General features: G+C 44.3%; 1 protein-coding gene across 2 annotated transcripts in view; it reads right to left on the minus strand.

Moving 5' to 3' along the window:
• LOC138951057 (uncharacterized) overlaps positions 1-18,155 on the minus strand; it is an 82,563-nt gene that overhangs the window by 15,301 nt on the left and 49,107 nt on the right. The window contains exon 1 of one of the 2 annotated variants that reach the window (XR_011450961.1): positions 4,768-6,003. The exons of the other annotated variant lie outside the window; for it this stretch is intronic. The gene's annotated coding sequence lies outside the window, so the exon portion shown is untranslated. Of the gene's footprint in view, positions 1-4,767; positions 6,004-18,155 lie in introns of those variants that run through there. 2 annotated transcript variants of the gene reach the window in all.

The raw sequence follows: 18,155 nt of genomic DNA on the forward strand, positions 1-18,155 counted from the left end.
TTGCGCAACTGACCACCTGCAGGCAAGTGACCGTCTCTCCCTGGGAGAGCGTATGACGGCTTACTTGTGTCAAAACCTAGGCTTACCATTTTCACGTGAAAATTAGTAATTAACAGTAATTTCATTTTTGCCTCGTTTTCGGTCACAGTAGTCGGACTTTAAGAGTCCGCACTGAGAGGCTTCAACGTCCGGCAAACATCACTCTCACACTATTTCTGAAATATCTTTTAATAGAAGGCCTTATCGAGCAAGTTATCCGACGGGAAGATGCATGTCACAGTTTTCTGCAATAGCGCTTTCCTTAACATTGTTTTGGGTATCTTAAAAAAGAATAATCGACCCCGAAAACTTTCGAATCGAAGCTGTTCGTAGCAGACGGACTTTTGATCGGCTGTGGTCTCACACTTTCACAGATATCTTTCAATATAATTCCTTATTCGACAAGTTGTCGGGCAGACAGCCGTACCTCATATTTATTTCCACTACCACACTGATAAATTTGCTTTGCAGTGTATTAGTGAAGGACAATCGATCCGAAAATGTTCGAACCGAGAGAGAAAAAATGGCGGCCGGTCGGACATGTGCTAATTAAAGGTCCGACAACTAGCAGACGGATCTCTTCGGTCGAGACTCACACACTTTCACAAATATCTTTCGATAGAATTCGTTATTCAACAAGTTGTCGGACAGACAGTTGTATGTCACGGTTATCTACACATGCGCTCAGCTCTTATTGTTAATTTGCATCGGATTAAAGAACTATGGACCAGAAAAGTTTCGAATCGAAGGATGTTTCGCTCTGGCCGGTGTACCAGTCGCGCATGCGCATTGAGCCCCCACAGTCACGAGGCACATGAAAATTAGTAATTAACGCGTGAATTGGCTCACGTAAGTGTCGCCTATGCGATCGTAACTTTGTCTGTCTGTGCGTGCGTGCGTGCGTGCGTGCGTATGTAAGTCTGTGGTAGAAACTTTAACATTTGACTAAACACCGAAATACTCATTTTACCTGGTTATTTTTCAAGCAACATCTTCAAATTATTGAAGCAATGATCAACATTGTGTCGGCATGTGTGTAGTTAAAGTGTGTATCCACAGAAAACGGGTGGTGGGGGGTTTTGGGCGGGTAAAAACAGGTGACTGGTTTGTGTCGTGTGTGGTATGTAGACCAGGTCAGGGGTCAAGATCAGGTCAGGTCGCGTAAAGGATTGTGGAAAAGACTCACTTTCCAGTTCTCACCTCTGCATTCGCCGATTCGGGAAAGACGATTTCACATTGTTCGATTTCTTAGCTCAAGAAAAATAGATAAAGAAGATACCAAAGCCAAAGGAGATTTACAACAGTTTGATCTGCACAGCGTGTTTCCAGTGTCTGCGCAGGAAAGATCAGCTGTCGAAAGCGCAGTGTCGATCTGGCAGTCGTGTCCCCAGTAACAATGTAAGTACAGACAGATCTAGTGTCTCCCACTCATAAAGCGTGTCACATAAGCTTACTGATCATTCGTTTTGTTTAATTTCTTTCTATTTCAGCAGACACAGATATGAAAAACAGTGCTAGGCAGTCACCTCCAGTGAAATTAGTTGATCTAAACTGCCTGTAATGTTTGGATGTCTTTGTTCTTGGTTCGATTTATGTGAATTTCAAGACTTGCAGTAGAGTCTCAAGTTTACTCTGCCCGTATAAAACTGTCTACTATTTACTTGAACATGCAGATATAAGCAGACGGGATGAATCTGTTCTCAAAGTCAAAACTATTACGATTTTGCCTCAGTTTCAAAACATGCTCTGTCATGGTTCTGTCGGTAAAATGTGGTGCCTTTCTACAGACAATTTGTGAATGCTAGATCTACCTAGATCTGTATCGCGTTTCATTCCAGACTCCTCTCTTTGATTGTACTATTTGCTGTTTACGCACTAAGCTTATCACGATTCGTTAATGTCCGTAACGTTTGGTAAATTCACCTTGCAACAGCTTCCTTGGCTTTGTTGGCATTTTTTTTCAAGGCAGCACAACGTAAGATTAGCTTCTGTTGGACAGCAGGTAGAATGCGAGTTTTGAGACAACGACAGTCGTCCAAAGAAAGCTTGCTGTGGAATTTTGTTCTACATAATGGCACATGTGATTCTGTATTTTTCAGCGGTTAATGTTAATGGTTTATTTTTTCCTCTGATGATTTCTTCCTTCTGAGTTGATCGTTATCATTCAAACAAGACCATCAGATAGCAAGGGTAGATCCAGGAAAGGGGGGCACACCCAAACTGTTTTTCACGAACTTGAAGGCGCGAAGCGCCTGAATTGATGAGGGTGCAAAGCGCCCGAAAATGCCAGGGTGGGTCGGGTGCATGACCCCCCCCCCCCCCCATCCCTTGAATCTCTCTCGCTTTCCCTATGGGGGGGGGGGGGGGGGGGTCCGGGCCCCCTTCCCAGCCCCCCTCCTAAATCCACCACTGGAGAGTACCTCAGTTGCTCCTCAAAATGGACTGTGAATAGTGTGTTGACTGTGTTGACCGTCAGAATTATTTTAAGAACCAGGCTGCTGCAGTCAGTTGACATGTTTCGCATAATGTAGGATTCCCATGCATGATGCATAGGTAAAGTAGCTTGTATAACCCGACTATTCAGTATCAAAAACACTGTTTTTATTTGTGTAGGTTGTAGTCATCACAACTAATCGTATTTTGCCTTTTGTTTCAGAAAGGAGGATAAGCTACAACAAGATCGACGCTATGTCAGATATGCCTCAGCCACATGACGACTTCTGAATTTAGATCCACTCGGCATGGTGACAAGTCTTGATGAAAAGTATATGACTGAGGACAGCAGTGGAAAAAGTGACCACATGGCAGGTACCTATTGCTTAGTGTCTGCAGTGCAAAAGACAGATAAGCTGATGGTAGATTTCCAAATGAACACAGCACCCGCAGATCTACTGCTGATTTACGACGGGCAAGCTACAATCCAGGGCAGAGAACACTGCAGCGTTGTAATCCAACTCTTCATTTGTTTCAGGAAAGCACGTCCTTACAAATGAACATTACAACTCTCTGATACAAAGACATAGTGTACAGGAACATTCCGATAATTGAGTGGGACAGGATTAAACAAATTCCCAGGGCTGCAGTGAGGAAGTACACGGTTTTTCTGTCATTGACCTTAATAGCTTTCACACAGGCTGCAGCCAGTAGGCCTATATGAGAGATAATGGTCTTCTTGGTGACCGTTCATGCCCAAGCACGTGGAGCTGGTTGCCAGCAGGACAATGTGTCACTGAACAATATCAGAGACTTCGGAGTGCGAGGACCAGGGCAAATAACCTCATGTGAACCTGTCTGAGTGTGACCATCGTGACGCCCATATCTTTAAATCTTAGTCGTATGACAATTCCAAGAATATATTATCTTGATACGCAAGCTCTAGAGTAAGTTAATGATTGTAGATAAGCTTTACCATGATAATTATGCTGATGCAGTTTAAAAGTGTGTGTGTGTGTGTGTGTGTGTGTGTGTGAGAGAGAGAGAGAGAGAGAGAGAGAGAGAGAGAGAGAGAGAGAGAGAGAGAGAGAGAGAGAGAGAGAGAGGATTGCACAAGATCTCCTTCAGGGACAACTACACCAACAACAAATGCACAGTCATTTTATCTGTTTGACTTCTTTTAAAAAATATACATGGAGTAAATATGATGCGTTAGTTTTAACTCTGAGTGTGTGGTGTGTGTGTGCGTGTGCATGTGCGTGTGACGGAGTGAAGTTTTGAGCTTGTGTTACTGTTTTTCGATTTCTTACGGGAGCCTTGAAGGCTTCGCCTCTTGTTAGTTTTGGTGCTAGTAAGCCGTCAGGAAGCGAGCCAAAACTGAAAATTAGACATTAATACTTTAAAGTTAGTTATTAACACGTGAAAATTAGTAATTGACACACTTTGTAATTTTCTCGTGAAAATTCGTAACTTTCACGGGTTAATTACTAATTCTTAGTTTTGGCGCTAGTAAGCCGTCATAATAGCGGCTTAAGTACAAAGGATCAAAGACTAGTCAGAACATGGACACAGACGGCGAGGCGCGCTTAGGATCTGCATCTCAACATTTAACTTAGAACAGATAATGGCATGACACAAAACATAAAGCGATCGGCAACATGAACTACAAACACTCGACTGGACAGTACAAAACTTTATTCCATAATTGAAGACTGGTCGCCCTGTCACACATGTACTCCCGATATATACCCCCAACTCAGTACTTTCGGTACATAGCGCAAAGAGAGAGTTGGGGGTAATTCGGGAGTAAAATCATATAAGACAGTTCTTCAGGGGAGAGTAGCACTGCATTCAGGTGCATTGAACTTGAAGTGGTTCTCTCCCCTGAATATCAAACCAGAATCAGTTTCGATCCGTTTGAGAATATTTTCCGGTGGGGGTATTATAGGGATATTGCCCACACACACACACCGTGGCAGCACACACAGACAAACACACAGACAGACACACACACACAAACACACAGACAGACAGACACAGACAGACACACAAACACACACAGACAAACACACAGACAGACACACACACACAAACACACACTGTGTCCGTGTTCAAACAAAAACAGGAAAACTGAACACGATCGGCCCTGCACTGCTGCAGCACAATACACGTTCGTGCGCTTGCTTGATGGATCCTTCATTCGCACTACACACCAGCAGACACACAGACATAACGGCAGCAAAACTTGTCTAGGTCTGCCCAAAGTATACACGACAACACTTGCTTTATACTTACACATTCATCAGGATACAGCTGCGTCGCGGATGGCGCACACAAGTGACGGTTACACTCAGTTGAGTCCAACTTCCCGACTGCTTACCGATGATAACTTAGCCTTTCGTGCGTCGAGCACGCCTTTCTCGTGATTTGTTGTCGTTCCGAGTCAGTCAGCTGCTTTCTGAACCACCGTTGAGTCGATTTCTTACCTAAACTTGCGGGCTTCTTCTCAGCGTCCGCCATTGATTTGAGTCGTCATGATAACGGCACGCGCTGGCGACGTAAACCAGTCTCTGACGGCCAATTTTAAGCATCAAACCATAAGAGCGTGCAACGTCGAGATGCCAATTTACTCACTTTGATTTAATTATGCGGCATACCGCTTGTCGTGCTTTATTGAGCAAACCGGACCAGGTGCGTCTTAATTAAGGTACACTAGATTCCCCAAATTCTTTAGATCGCTCGAATTCGCCAGAAAACTCTCCAAAATGGCGGCTTGGACAGTATATCTTTAAACAGCTGGTTGTTAAATGATGAAGATTTGTACACGTAAATCATAACCTGTATTGCATGATCCTATTTTCAGCTGCCAAAAATACAGTTATCGCAAACGAGGAAACTTATTATATTCATGTGTGTGCCGACTAAAGGTGCTTTTAAAATATGCAAATTAGTACTGCTAGTAATTTCTACGCCTATCAACATTGAAAAGCTGTGGAGATCAGGACTGGTAAAGGGATAATCCTTGTCAATAAAGAAGACACGTTTGATTGTAGTTTATATTATAAATACAAACTGCTCGTTTCACGAGGCTTCGACAAAGGTGCTTCGGTGTGGTCTGCAAGCCCTGTGTCGCTCAAAACCCCTTTCGATGTGTCAGCGTAGATCTGCTGTTGTGCTTCCCAAACTCTCTTTTGCAAATTCGTACTGGTGAATGTGCGTGAGAGCGAGAAATGAACAGACCTGGGCCGGAATGTATGTGTCGAGGATAGAGATTTTAGCCCGAGATAAACTCTATAAATTCAGCCCACTGTAAAAATATCCCAATGCCCGAGTCGAGGTTAGCTTTATCCTCGAGCTAAAATTCGGGTCAAACTATTCCCTGTTTTGAAGCTGATAAGTCTTTTATCCCGGTGTAATATCCCGTTTCGTCCCACCACTGAGAAGGGGAAATTTTCAAAGCTAAAAAGGGCCCCCGGGGACTTTTCAGAGCTATCCAGGGCCTCCGGGAGACTTTTTCAGCTATAAAAAGGTCTGCCCTTAGGGACCAAGTCTCGTTTTCGACTACCCCCCTCCCCCCCCCCCCCCCCCCCCCCTTACGCGACGTCGGATAGTGACGTCACTTTGTTCTAAACTTAAAGTTGATTCAAGATGGACGACAGCTTGTTACCTTGTCGTGTGACCGTTTCCTTTGACCGGCGACCTAGAAACTCCTTACGAATGTTGGTCTTGGCAATATGCAAGTTTCCTAAGAGTTTTGAGTCAAAATATGAAGAAATACGGATTTTACGAGACATTTCCAATTTTGGATTATTGGCGTGTGAGGCCTTGGATTATAATCCATTCAGCTCCAAAATAAACTGACGGAAGGAACATCACCACAGTTATGCTCACACAAAATTTGAAATCTTTACGTTCAAAATTACGGCCATAGTGATGTTGGGAAGTTGAAAGTGGGAGTTGAAAGTGGGGGGAAAATTGTAAAACACCCAAAGTAAGGAACCGCAGTCAAAAAGGAGGGAGGGGGGTGGGGGGTGGGGGAGGAGGACCTTTTAAAAGGGGAGAACATCTGGGATGCGAAAGGGGGGGGGGGGTGGCAAAATTGCTGTAGGGGGGCCAATCGAAAACGAGGTTTGATCGGTAAAGGCTTTTTTAGGACTGAAAAAGTCCCCCTGAGGCCCTTTTCAGAGGGGGGACTAAACGGGATACTACACCGGGCTTAGTTTAAAAACAACATGGCGGCGGTCGCATTTTAAGTGCGAAGAAACCGTGTTGTCACATACAGAAATAACCAGTGTGATGTGTTTGACTTATAATTATGGAATGTTAAAAAATTGTCGGTTTTGCTGCGGAAATGTGTGTGATCACTGACGGTGTTTATGTGGTGGAGCGCATGCGGGTGTTGGCAATTACAAGCAAGCGAGAGAGGGAGAGAATACACAAACAATAAAAGTACGATGAACGCATTGAATAATGTTCTCTGTCCTATTTTATTGCATAGGCCTAACACTCACGCACACAATCACCAAGCATTTAAAATAAAAGTTAACAAGAAGGGCAAAGCCCATACGACTCACATGTTTTACACATTTTTCCTACCAAAATACATGTGACCTTGACCCAAGGTCATGCAACACAAAGCTGTTAATTCAAGACATAGGAAGTACAATGGTGCTTATTGGCTCTTTCTACCATGAGATATGGTCACTTTTAGTGGTTCACTACCTTATTTTGGTCACATTTCATAAGGGTCAAAGTGACCTTGACCTTGATCATATGTGACCGAATGTGTCTCATGATGAAAGCATAACATGTGCCCCACATAATTTTTAAGTTTGAAACAGTTATCTTCCATAGTTCAGGGTCAAGGTCACTTCAAAATATGTATACAATCCAACTTTGAAGAGCTCCTGTGACCTTGACCTTGAAGCAAGGTAAACCAAACTGGTATCAAAAGATGGGGCTTACTTTGCCCTATATATCATATATAGGTGAGGTATTGAATCTCAAAAACTTCAGAGAAAATGGGAAAAATATGAAAAATAGCTGTTTTTTAGGCAACATTTATGGCCCCTGCGACCTTGACCTTGAAGCAAGGTCAAGATGCTATGTATGTTTTTTGGGGCCTTGTCATCATACACCATCTTGCCAAATTTGGTACTGATAGACTGAATAGTGTCCAAGAAATATCCAACGTTAAAGTTTTCCGGACGGACGGACGTCCGGACGTCCGGACGTCCGGACGGACGGACGGACGGACGACTCGGGTGAGTACATAGACTCACTTTTGCTTCGCATGTGAGTCAAAAATAGGTTCGTCAGACTAATGCTACTTTTCCAATACCTTGAACAATTTCAACACTAGTCTGAACAAGAAGGGCAAAGCCCATACGACTCACATGCTTGACCTTGACCTTTACATGACCTTGACCCTGAAGGTCAAATAACTAAACCTAGCAATGACATCATACACTAAGAACTGCTTTACACAATTTTCCTACCAAAATACATGTGACCTTGGTCAAGGTCATCCAAGGTCATGCAACACAAAGCTGTTAATTCAAGACATAGGAAATACAATGGTGCTTATTGCCTGTGAATGCCCCTGCTAAGGAGCCTTCTGTGTATTTAGATTCTTTTTGTTTTGCTTGTGTTTTTTAGTCTTGCTTCTAGCTTGACTCGCATGCGACTTTCCGTGGTGGTGGCTTTCCCTTTTTGTTCTTTCACTTTTATTATCTTATTTCACTTTTGTCCCTATTTGTTCCCATTTTGCAGCCACCTCTGTAGGTTCGCGTGCGGGTCTAGCTTGCTCTTTATCTTCTAGTTTTCTTTATTAAGTATGAGCGTCCTGGTACGAACTTTGTTTTGTTTTAATGACGTTAAATATTGTAACGAACTAATTTATAAACAAGGTAGTGTGGCCGGCGTTTTTCTGATATTAATTTCATGTGCCTGTATGGCTCACGCTGGACAGCCTATGGAGTTTTTCCCCGGAGAGCACGGGACGCATGTTTTGCAACAGTAATATTGTAGTAACGCGCAGTATTTTTAGTTCACCTCTGTGGTGGATAGCCTGTTTTCGTCGTCACTTACTGGGAAGCCGTTCACGGAACAAGATGTTTTAGGATAGATAGATTTTTTTGCTCTGTTCCGGGGCCCAGTGTTTTCTGCCAGCCTCCAGTTTTGTTTTAAGTTATTTTGTAGTTCAGGTTCAGTTGCTCGCCTTGAGTCTGTTTTAGATTATTGATGCTGTCAAAGGCGAGTATCCATTTCTGACTATGTTTCTTTTATTTACCGAATTCGTGTAATTTTCGTTTTGAATCTTTGTTTGTTATGACTTTCTGTCCGTTTCTGTGTCTTCTGTCCGTTTCTGTGTCTTCTGTCCGTTTCTGTGTCTTCTGTCCGTTTCTTTGTCTTCTGTCCGTTTCTGTGTCTTCTGTCCGTTTCTGTGTCTTCTGTCCGTTTCTGTGTCTTCTGTCCGTTTCTTTGTCTTCTGTCCGTTTCTGTCTTCTTTCCGTCTCTGTGTCTTCTGTCCGTTTCTTTGTCTTCTTTCCGTCTCTGTGTCTTCTGTCCGTTTCTTTGTCTTCTTTCCGTTTCTGTGTCCTACGTTTATTCTATGTAGGGTTTTTCTAACATATTTTTGTCTTGGTGATTTTTTATTGATTTGCCGCCATCTTGTTTCGGCCGCCATTTTGTCGTCCATCTTTGATGTTTATGTTTTTAGGACACCTTTGATGTTTAGTTTGATGTTTCGAATTCTAAGTTTAGTTTTTTCTTTTCTATCAGTTTCCACCGCTCCGCGCTTCTCGCTCATCGCTCCGCGCTTCTCGCTCATCGCTCCGCGCTTCTCGCTCACCGCTCCGCGCTTCTCGCTCCATGCTCCACGCTTCACACTCTACTGTTCTGCACTCTCACTCAAACTAGTCCTTTCTACTTCACATTTTAGCTTTAATTCACTTTCTAAACTTAGATTAGTTTTTCCGCCACGCTCCGATATAGGTTACTTAGCCTCTCCATAGATTTATGTTTAGCCTTTTATATATTGATATTATGAGCTGTTTCCGAATTACCATGACATCGACAAGTATTCAATAAACTTTAATTAATTTTCCAATTCTAGTGTTCGTTTTGTTTTGTGAGCGCGTCGGTTCTTTATAGCACCAAAATTACATCCTCCAGAATTTATATAAGCCATCACAGAATCTTACAGCTACTCAAGGGCAAGCACAGTGGAAACTCTGATATTTTTTGGAACATTTTGGATTGTTTTCGACAAAGAACTTTATGAACTTTTGTACTTACGAATCTTGTGAAGAGATCATGAACCTTTTGTCTTAAAGGAACTGTTTCGTATCTAGCGAACAATATTTTAATTTATTTTTGTCGGGCCCAGAGCAGAGCAACTTAGGTATTATTTTAGGTTTGTTGACCATAGCATTGCACACTTCGTATTTCGTATTTTCTTCCCCTCTAGTGAGTGACCCGAGGTGTGCCGTTTTGAATTTTGCTTCTCTATATTTCGCAAGTCTTTGTTAACCTCTACGTTTTCACTTGACTTAAAGTATGGATGAGAAATTACCTTCTCATGAGAGTGCCGAGCTATCCCCTTACACTTTGAAGGTAGAGAGGGATGAACATTTTGCTTCGGACACTGATAGTCGTAAGAATGAAGGCGACCGTGATGGCGCTCAGGGAGAGTCTCTAGCTGAACCCACTCAGACCCAAGACACTTTGAATTCAGATAACTTTCCCTCTCAAGCTGAACATTCTCCTACACAGGAAGGGTTAGGAACTGAGCCCTCCCAACAGGCTGCAAGTGCAGAGCATCTCGCTCAACGAAGTAGAGAAGAAAGAGGCCCCGCCATTGTTAGGGCTAGACTTAATGCTGAGGTTAGGGAACTGTCAGACAAGTACTGGGCCATAAGCCGAGCTCATAAGAATACGATCAGCGAGTTGTGCACAGCTTTTAGGGAAACACCAGACAAAAGGAGAGTCCTTAAAGTTCATAAGATTCTCCTCTGTGAGCGCCTAAACGAGCTGAATGTAGCGAACTCGAGGCTTTGTCAAGTGGCTGAAAGTGATGTAGCTATAGAAGAGGATCTGAGCGATATGCACATGCAAACGGAGACGCTCAACGAACAATACCGCAGTCTCTTTCCCAAGTTAGACCCGTACGCCTCCAGCTCGGACTTGACTTCCACAGTCGCTTCTGGAGGTGCTAGAGAGGTTTCTCTAGATGCTTCTTTGGCGGTTAGCGCAGCGAGATTTAGGTCCCAGCAAATGGTCGCAGATGAAAGGGCTAGACAAGAAGAGACTCTTTTGCTTTTAGAGGAGAAGGCTTCTAGGTCTAAAGCTTTGGCGGCAGAGAAGAAGGCAGAGAAGAAGGCAGAGTTGGAAAGAGAGTGTGCTCGTTTAGAGAGAGAAGCTCAAGATGAAAGGTTAGCTTTGAAGAAAAAAGAAAAGGAAATTAAGACTGCACTAGAGAGGGTGGAGAGAGAAGGCAAGATGCAAGAAGAGCATGACGTTTTTAAGATCATTAAAACTGACATAGAAGACCAGCAAAGGGCTAGAGAAAGATTCATGCCCCAACTACCTCGTGACAACCCCATTGATAGGTACCTAGGTACTCACAGCACCCTGCATGTAGGTACACACATAGAGAGCATAGGAGATGTGGCGGTAGGGTACGATAGGCACACACAGCACACACAAGATACATATAAGCCTGCGACAGCCGACACCTACGCCCGCCCGCGTCACCAGCCGGCAGCCAACACCCTCGTCTCTGGGCAACATCAGCCTGCGGCAGCCAAGCCTGGACTCCCGCCACTTCAGCAGCCCACGGAGGTCAGGGCTTATGCCCCTTCGCATCTCCAGTCGGCCGCCGAGGATATCCGCGACACTCTTCGAGGCATCTCCAGGACCCTTGCTCAACCTGTCTCCGCTTCTCACCCACTTCCAGCAGCGGTCACAGCCACGGCTCCTACCACTACGACGATGACTACAGCCACCACGATGACGACAAGAGTCGGAGGCCAATTCGCGACCTCCTTTCGGCCTCAGTTTGTCAAAGCTGAGATTCCAAGCCACGAAGATCGTCCTCGCCAGATCTACGCGCCTTCCCGTTTCCCTCACAAATCCCTCAATCCATCAGCGAGACCTTTTCCCGGGCCTTTCCCTGGTCCTTTTCCTGCCATGACCTCCCGAGAGTCTCCGACCTATGTGCCAAGCTTTGCATATGGGCCTTCTGTCATGCATCCTCCCATGCAAACGCAGCAATATGACCACGCTGCTAGCTTTGCTCCTGACACTGACTATACACAGCATGGTTTTCAAGAGGCTCCGGTCACGAGCCCTTCAGACGTCTACTACGGGCAAGATGCATACCTTCCTCAGATGCAAGGCCAGCCAGCGCTCTCCGAGGGTTCTGCCCTAGCTCGTACTCTAGCTGAGGCTCTCCTGATCAACAGGTTACCGACGCAGGAGCCCACTACGTTTTCAGGAGATCCTTTGACGTACCCTCTCTGGAGGTCCTCATTCACTCTTTTGATTGAGCGGCAGGGCGTTTCTGCAGAGGAAAAGCTCCTCTACTTGGAGAAGTACTTGGACGGTCCGGCGAAGGATGCGGTCAAGGGACTCTTTCTGATCAGGGATGCCCAGGCCTATCAGCAGGCCCTTCAGACGTTGGAGGAAAGGTTCGGCAGTTCTTTCGTCGTTGCCAGAGCCTTCCGAGAGAAACTAGATGCATGGCCGGTAATCAAACCCAAAGATGGACAAGCCCTCCGCGCCTTCTCGGACTTTCTTGGACAATGCCTTGTGGCGAGCCGAGTGATAGGCCAGCTACAGAATCTGGAAGACCAAGCCTATCACAAGACACTCATGAGCAAGCTTCCAGATTGGTTGGTGAGAAACTGGGTGCGGAAAGTAAACAAGACCAAGAACGAGAAGAAACGCTACCCTACCTTTGAGGAGTTGTCAGCTTTCATCAAGACAGAGGCAGACATCCTTTGCGAGCCCCTTTTCTCCTCCAGCAAATCTGCCGCTTCTTCCACCTCACAGACCGCCAGTTCATCAGTCCCCAAGAGAACATCGTACAGTACGGATTGTTCTACTGCATCTGCATGTCAAGAGTGTGACAAATGTCTTTGTCAGCATCACGCGAAAACTGTCCTGAATACGAACTGCGACGAAGTCTGTCCCTTTTGTACCGTTCGTTTTCCGACCAGCTCTTCTTCTCATCCTCTACTCAGATGCCAGAGGTTCGATGAGATTCCCGTTGAGGACAGGAAACACTTCATGTACGAAGCGTCTTTGTGCTTTTCCTGTGCCAGAAAGACTGACCATAGAAGTGTAGACTGCACTACCAGGGCGATATGCGACAAGTGCCAAGGCCCACATCTCACTATGCTGCATGGAGCGCCCAGCTACAGGAAGAAGATGCCCAATCAGCAACGGAATGCCCGGGGACCGCCAGATTCTTCAAGGTTTGTCTGTATCAGTCAAGATGCCCGTGTTTCTGCCTCTGGATCAGCATTCGCGACGACCAACAAGTCAGACAGACCAGTCAGAGCTACCATGATTGTTCCGGTCAGAGTTTCGACGAAAGAGAATCCCACGGTAGAGCATACGACATACGCGCTGCTTGACACCATGTCTTGCATCTCCTTCGTTACTGAATCTTTGAGTGACAAGCTGAACACTCATTCCGAGCCAGCGTCATTGAGGCTGAACACTATGACTTCTCAGAACACTCATATCGAATGTCAGAGAGTGACCGGATTGTGTGTTAAGGCCCTCAACTCCAATGTTTCCCACAACCTGAAAACGCTCTACACGACGGACCATCTCACCAATGACACTGAGAACATACCAACATCAGAGACCGCTCGTAACATCAAGCATTTGAGTCATATTGCCAGCGAGATTCCCCCGTTGCTCGAAGGCTGCACTCCCGGGTTGTTGATTGGCTACGATCATGCAGAGCTATTCATGCCAGAGAGAGTCATCAAGGGAGACCCATACGCCGTTCTCACACCGTTGGGTTGGACGATACTGGGACAAGTGTCGCCAAAACAGTCTGTCCATGACGTGATGCACGTGTCTCTAACAGAACATTGTCTCAGCGAGTACGAAGGTGAATCAGTCGCTTCCGTATATCGCACGACACTCGCCGAACCCAGCATCTCCGACCCCCTCCATGTCAGGGAAAGGATTTTGAGAAGACCAGTACGAAGAAGACCACAACGAAGAAGACCACGACGAAGAAGACCACGACGAAGAAGACCAGTACGAAGAAGACCAGTACGAAGAAGACCACAACGAAGAAGACCACGACGAACAAGAAAGTGGCTCCTTCCCCAACGTAACGTTGCTGTCGGAGATGTCGTCGTGCTACGTGACGAAGCCGTATGCAGAGCAGATTGGCCTCTTGGACTCGTGACGGAGGTTCGCCCCAGCGACGATGGACTCGTGCGAACCTGCAAGCTCAAGACTGTCAAGGTCACCTCGAAGACGAGCCATTCCACTTTCTACTACTGGCGCCCCATCTCTAAGCTGACCGTGCTGGTGAAGGCAGATCCGGACACTCAATGACTTTCCCAGTGAACTTTACTGTTTTCGACAGACCGTTTGTGCATGTTTTGGTCTGACGTAATCCGTTCGCCTTTTTGACAGGTGGCGCTGTTTTGATTTGGGGAGAAAATTTCGTCTTAATGCAAATATTTTTTGTGACTTTGTGGTTTCTCTCCATTTGTATATATGTTTTTGGTTCCGCATTTTGGAACGAAAGCTCTTGACAGAGGCAAGCGCTTAATGAATCGGTTTGTTTAGTCCTTCCCGCGTGCGGATGCCTGTGCTTATGATTAAGACGACTGAAGATGTTTTTCTTTTGTATTTTGTAGGTTGCGACTACAGTCTTTCATACTGAGTTGCGGGTTATGTAAAGGTGTAAGAATAATGTTGACACGATATGTTGACAGTGACGGACTGACGAAATATGATGTTACATTTGTTGAAAGAACACGTGTGATTTTTAGATTGAGACTCATGAGAGTGCGTTTCGAACAGCTACGTTTTGGATAATGCCGAAGGGATTCTGTAACGTTTCGGATTTTTTGTATTTTGAACCACGTATGAGAGTGCGTTTCGAACAGCTACGTTTTGGATAATGCCAAAAGGATTCTGTAATGTTTCGGATTTTGTTTTTGAACCACGCCTGTATTCGATGATTTTGTTGATTTTTTATGTTGACTTTTGTAAAGACTAAGATGTCTTCGAGGGGGGAATGTGAATGCCCCTGCTAAGGAGCCTTCTGTGTATTTAGATTCTTTTTGTTTTGCTTGTGTTTTTTAGTCTTGCTTCTAGCTTGACTCGCATGCGACTTTCCGTGGTGGTGGCTTTCCCTTTTTGTTCTTTCACTTTTATTATCTTATTTCACTTTTGTCCCTATTTGTTCCCATTTTGCAGCCACCTCTGTAGGTTCGCGTGCGGGTCTAGCTCGCTCTTTATCTTCTAGTTTTCTTTATTAAGTATGAGCGTCCTGGTACGAACTTTGTTTTGTTTTACTGACGTTAAATATTGTAACGAACTAATTTATAAACAAGGTAGTGTGGCCGGCGTTTTTCTGATATTAATTTCATGTGCCTGTATGGCTCACGCTGGACAGCCTATGGAGTTTTTCCCCGGAGAGCACGGGACGCATGTTTTGCAACAGTAATATTGTAGTAACGCGCAGTATTTTTAGTTCACCTCTGTGGTGGATAGCCTGTTTTCGTCGTCACTTACTGGGAAGCCGTTCACGGAACAAGATGTTTTAGGATAGATAGATTTTTTTGCTCTGTTCCGGGGCCCAGTGTTTTCTGCCAGCCTCCAGTTTTGTTTTAAGTTATTTTGTAGTTCAGGTTCAGTTGCTCGCCTTGAGTCTGTTTTAGATTATTGATGCTGTCAAAGGCGAGTATCCATTTCTGACTATGTTTCTTTTATTTACCGAATTCGTGTAATTTTCGTTTTGAATCTTTGTTTGTTATGACTTTCTGTCCGTTTCTGTGTCTTCTGTCCGTTTCTGTGTCTTCTGTCCGTTTCTGTGTCTTCTGTCCGTTTCTTTGTCTTCTGTCCGTTTCTGTGTCTTCTGTCCGTTTCTGTGTCTTCTGTCCGTTTCTGTGTCTTCTGTCCGTTTCTTTGTCTTCTGTCCGTTTCTGTCTTCTTTCCGTCTCTGTGTCTTCTGTCCGTTTCTTTGTCTTCTTTCCGTCTCTGTGTCTTCTGTCCGTTTCTTTGTCTTCTTTCCGTTTCTGTGTCCTACGTTTATTCTATGTAGGGTTTTTCTAACATATTTTTGTCTTGGTGATTTTTTATTGATTTGCCGCCATCTTGTTTCGGCCGCCATTTTGTCGTCCATCTTTGATGTTTATGTTTTTAGGACACCTTTGATGTTTAGTTTGATGTTTCGAATTCTAAGTTTAGTTTTTTCTTTTCTATCAGTTTCCACCGCTCCGCGCTTCTCGCTCATCGCTCCGCGCTTCTCGCTCATCGCTCCGCGCTTCTCGCTCACCGCTCCGCGCTTCTCGCTCCATGCTCCACGCTTCACACTCTACTGTTCTGCACTCTCACTCAAACTAGTCCTTTCTACTTCACATTTTAGCTTTAATTCACTTTCTAAACTTAGATTAGTTTTTCCGCCACGCTCCGATATAGGTTACTTAGCCTCTCCATAGATTTATGTTTAGCCTTTTATATATTGATATTATGAGCTGTTTCCGAATTACCATGACATCGACAAGTATTCAATAAACTTTAATTAATTTTCCAATTCTAGTGTTCGTTTTGTTTTGTGAGCGCGTCGGTTCTTTATAGCACCAAAATTACATCCTCCAGAATTTATATAAGCCATCACAGAATCTTACAGCTACTCAAGGGCAAGCACATTGCCTCTTTCTACCATGAGATATGGTCACTTTTAGTGGTTCACTACCTTATTTTGGTCACATTTCATAAGGGTCAAAGTGACCTTGACCTTGATCATATGTGACCAAATGTGTCTCATGATGAAAGCATAACATGTGCTCCACATAATTTTTAAGTTTGAAACAGTTATCTTCCATAGTTCAGGGTCAAGGTCACCTCAAAATATGTATACAATCCAACTTTGAAGAGCTCCTGTGACCTTGACCTTGAAGCAAGGTAAACCAAACTGGTATCAAAAGATGGGGCTTACTTTGCCCTATATATCATATATAGGTGAGGTATTCAATCTCAAAAACTTCAGAGAAAATGTGAAAAATGTGAAAAATAGCTGTTTTTTAGACAACATTTATGGCCCCTGCGACCTTGACCTTGAAGCAAGGTCAAGATGCTATGTATGTTTTTTGGGGCCTTGTCATCATACACCATCTTGCCAAATTTGGTACTGATAGACTGAATAGTGTCCAAGAAATATCCAACGTTAAAGTTTTCCGGACGTCCGGACGGACGGACGTCCGGACGTCCGGACGGACGGACGGACGGACGACTCGGGTGAGTACATAGACTCACTTTTGCTTCGCATGTGAGTCAAAAAGGTGGTTTGTTTGTTTGTTTGTTTGTTTATTTGTTGCTTAACGTCCAGCCGACTACGCAGAGCCATATCAGGACGAGGGAAAAAGGTGGAAACACATACTCCGCACTCAAATCAAAAGTAGCTTGAGGCAAATCTCTACTACGGAAAAGTTATGTTGCCACAACACTATAAAGTCACTAGTGTGTGCTCTACCAACACACAACACGCTCTGGAAAAACCCACGGTAATGAACACGGTAATAAACACGGTAATAAACACGGTAATAAACACTACCTAGAAGAAAAACACGCTATCCCACCAAGAGTCCGCTCGGCTGGGAAAACAAAAAGTAAAAGCAACGTCAGTAATTACCGAAACGACAATTCATATCAAAGTATCATCTCACACAGTCATCATAACCACAATTACAATTATTCAAGTTCCAGTATTAAAATACATCATGCATGTTAGGTTTTCTCAATCTTGTCATTGGCCTTCTCTTCTGTTTTTTTTTTTTTTTTTTTTTTTTTTTCGTCTTTACACTTGTTCCCTTGTCCCGTTGTGCTCTCACACCGCCCCGTCCCTGCACTCGCTGTTCCAACCACCTCTGTCGCTTCTGTTGTTAGTTATACATCAAATTATTGTGCCAATTCCAAAGAAGGTGTACCGATAACAAAAGGTCTATTCTCACCTGATCTACATCATCTCTGTACACGAAACAAAACTCCCTGGTTCACAACAGCATTCAAAATCCAGGAAATACAGCCATCACCCGATCAGTCCAGTTGGTACACAACAACACACACTGTTTCACTTCACAAATGCACAACATCCACAATGCATAATTCATCCAAATTCCGGCAAAGCTTGACATGCTTGTCTCTGCCAGTACCAGGTCAGACGTGCGCGTTTGTTTCAACGTTGGGCGAGTTCATTTCAACTTTTACTCATTTTAGTCGGGAAAAGGGGAAGGGGGGAGAGGGCCATATATGACGCTGCTTGATTATGCGTCACCAACCCAAACATTCTTTTATCAATACGATCTAAACTAATTTAACTTATTAAGAACAAAACTAAACATTCCCCATTCAGGAATATTCAAACAAATGCATAGTACAGTCTGTGTGTTTCATCCAAATCGAACACGCAGACGTAA

This window comes from Littorina saxatilis, linkage group LG16 (genome assembly GCF_037325665.1).
Source record: "Littorina saxatilis isolate snail1 linkage group LG16, US_GU_Lsax_2.0, whole genome shotgun sequence".
Classification (NCBI taxonomy): Eukaryota; Metazoa; Mollusca; class Gastropoda; order Littorinimorpha; family Littorinidae; genus Littorina; species Littorina saxatilis.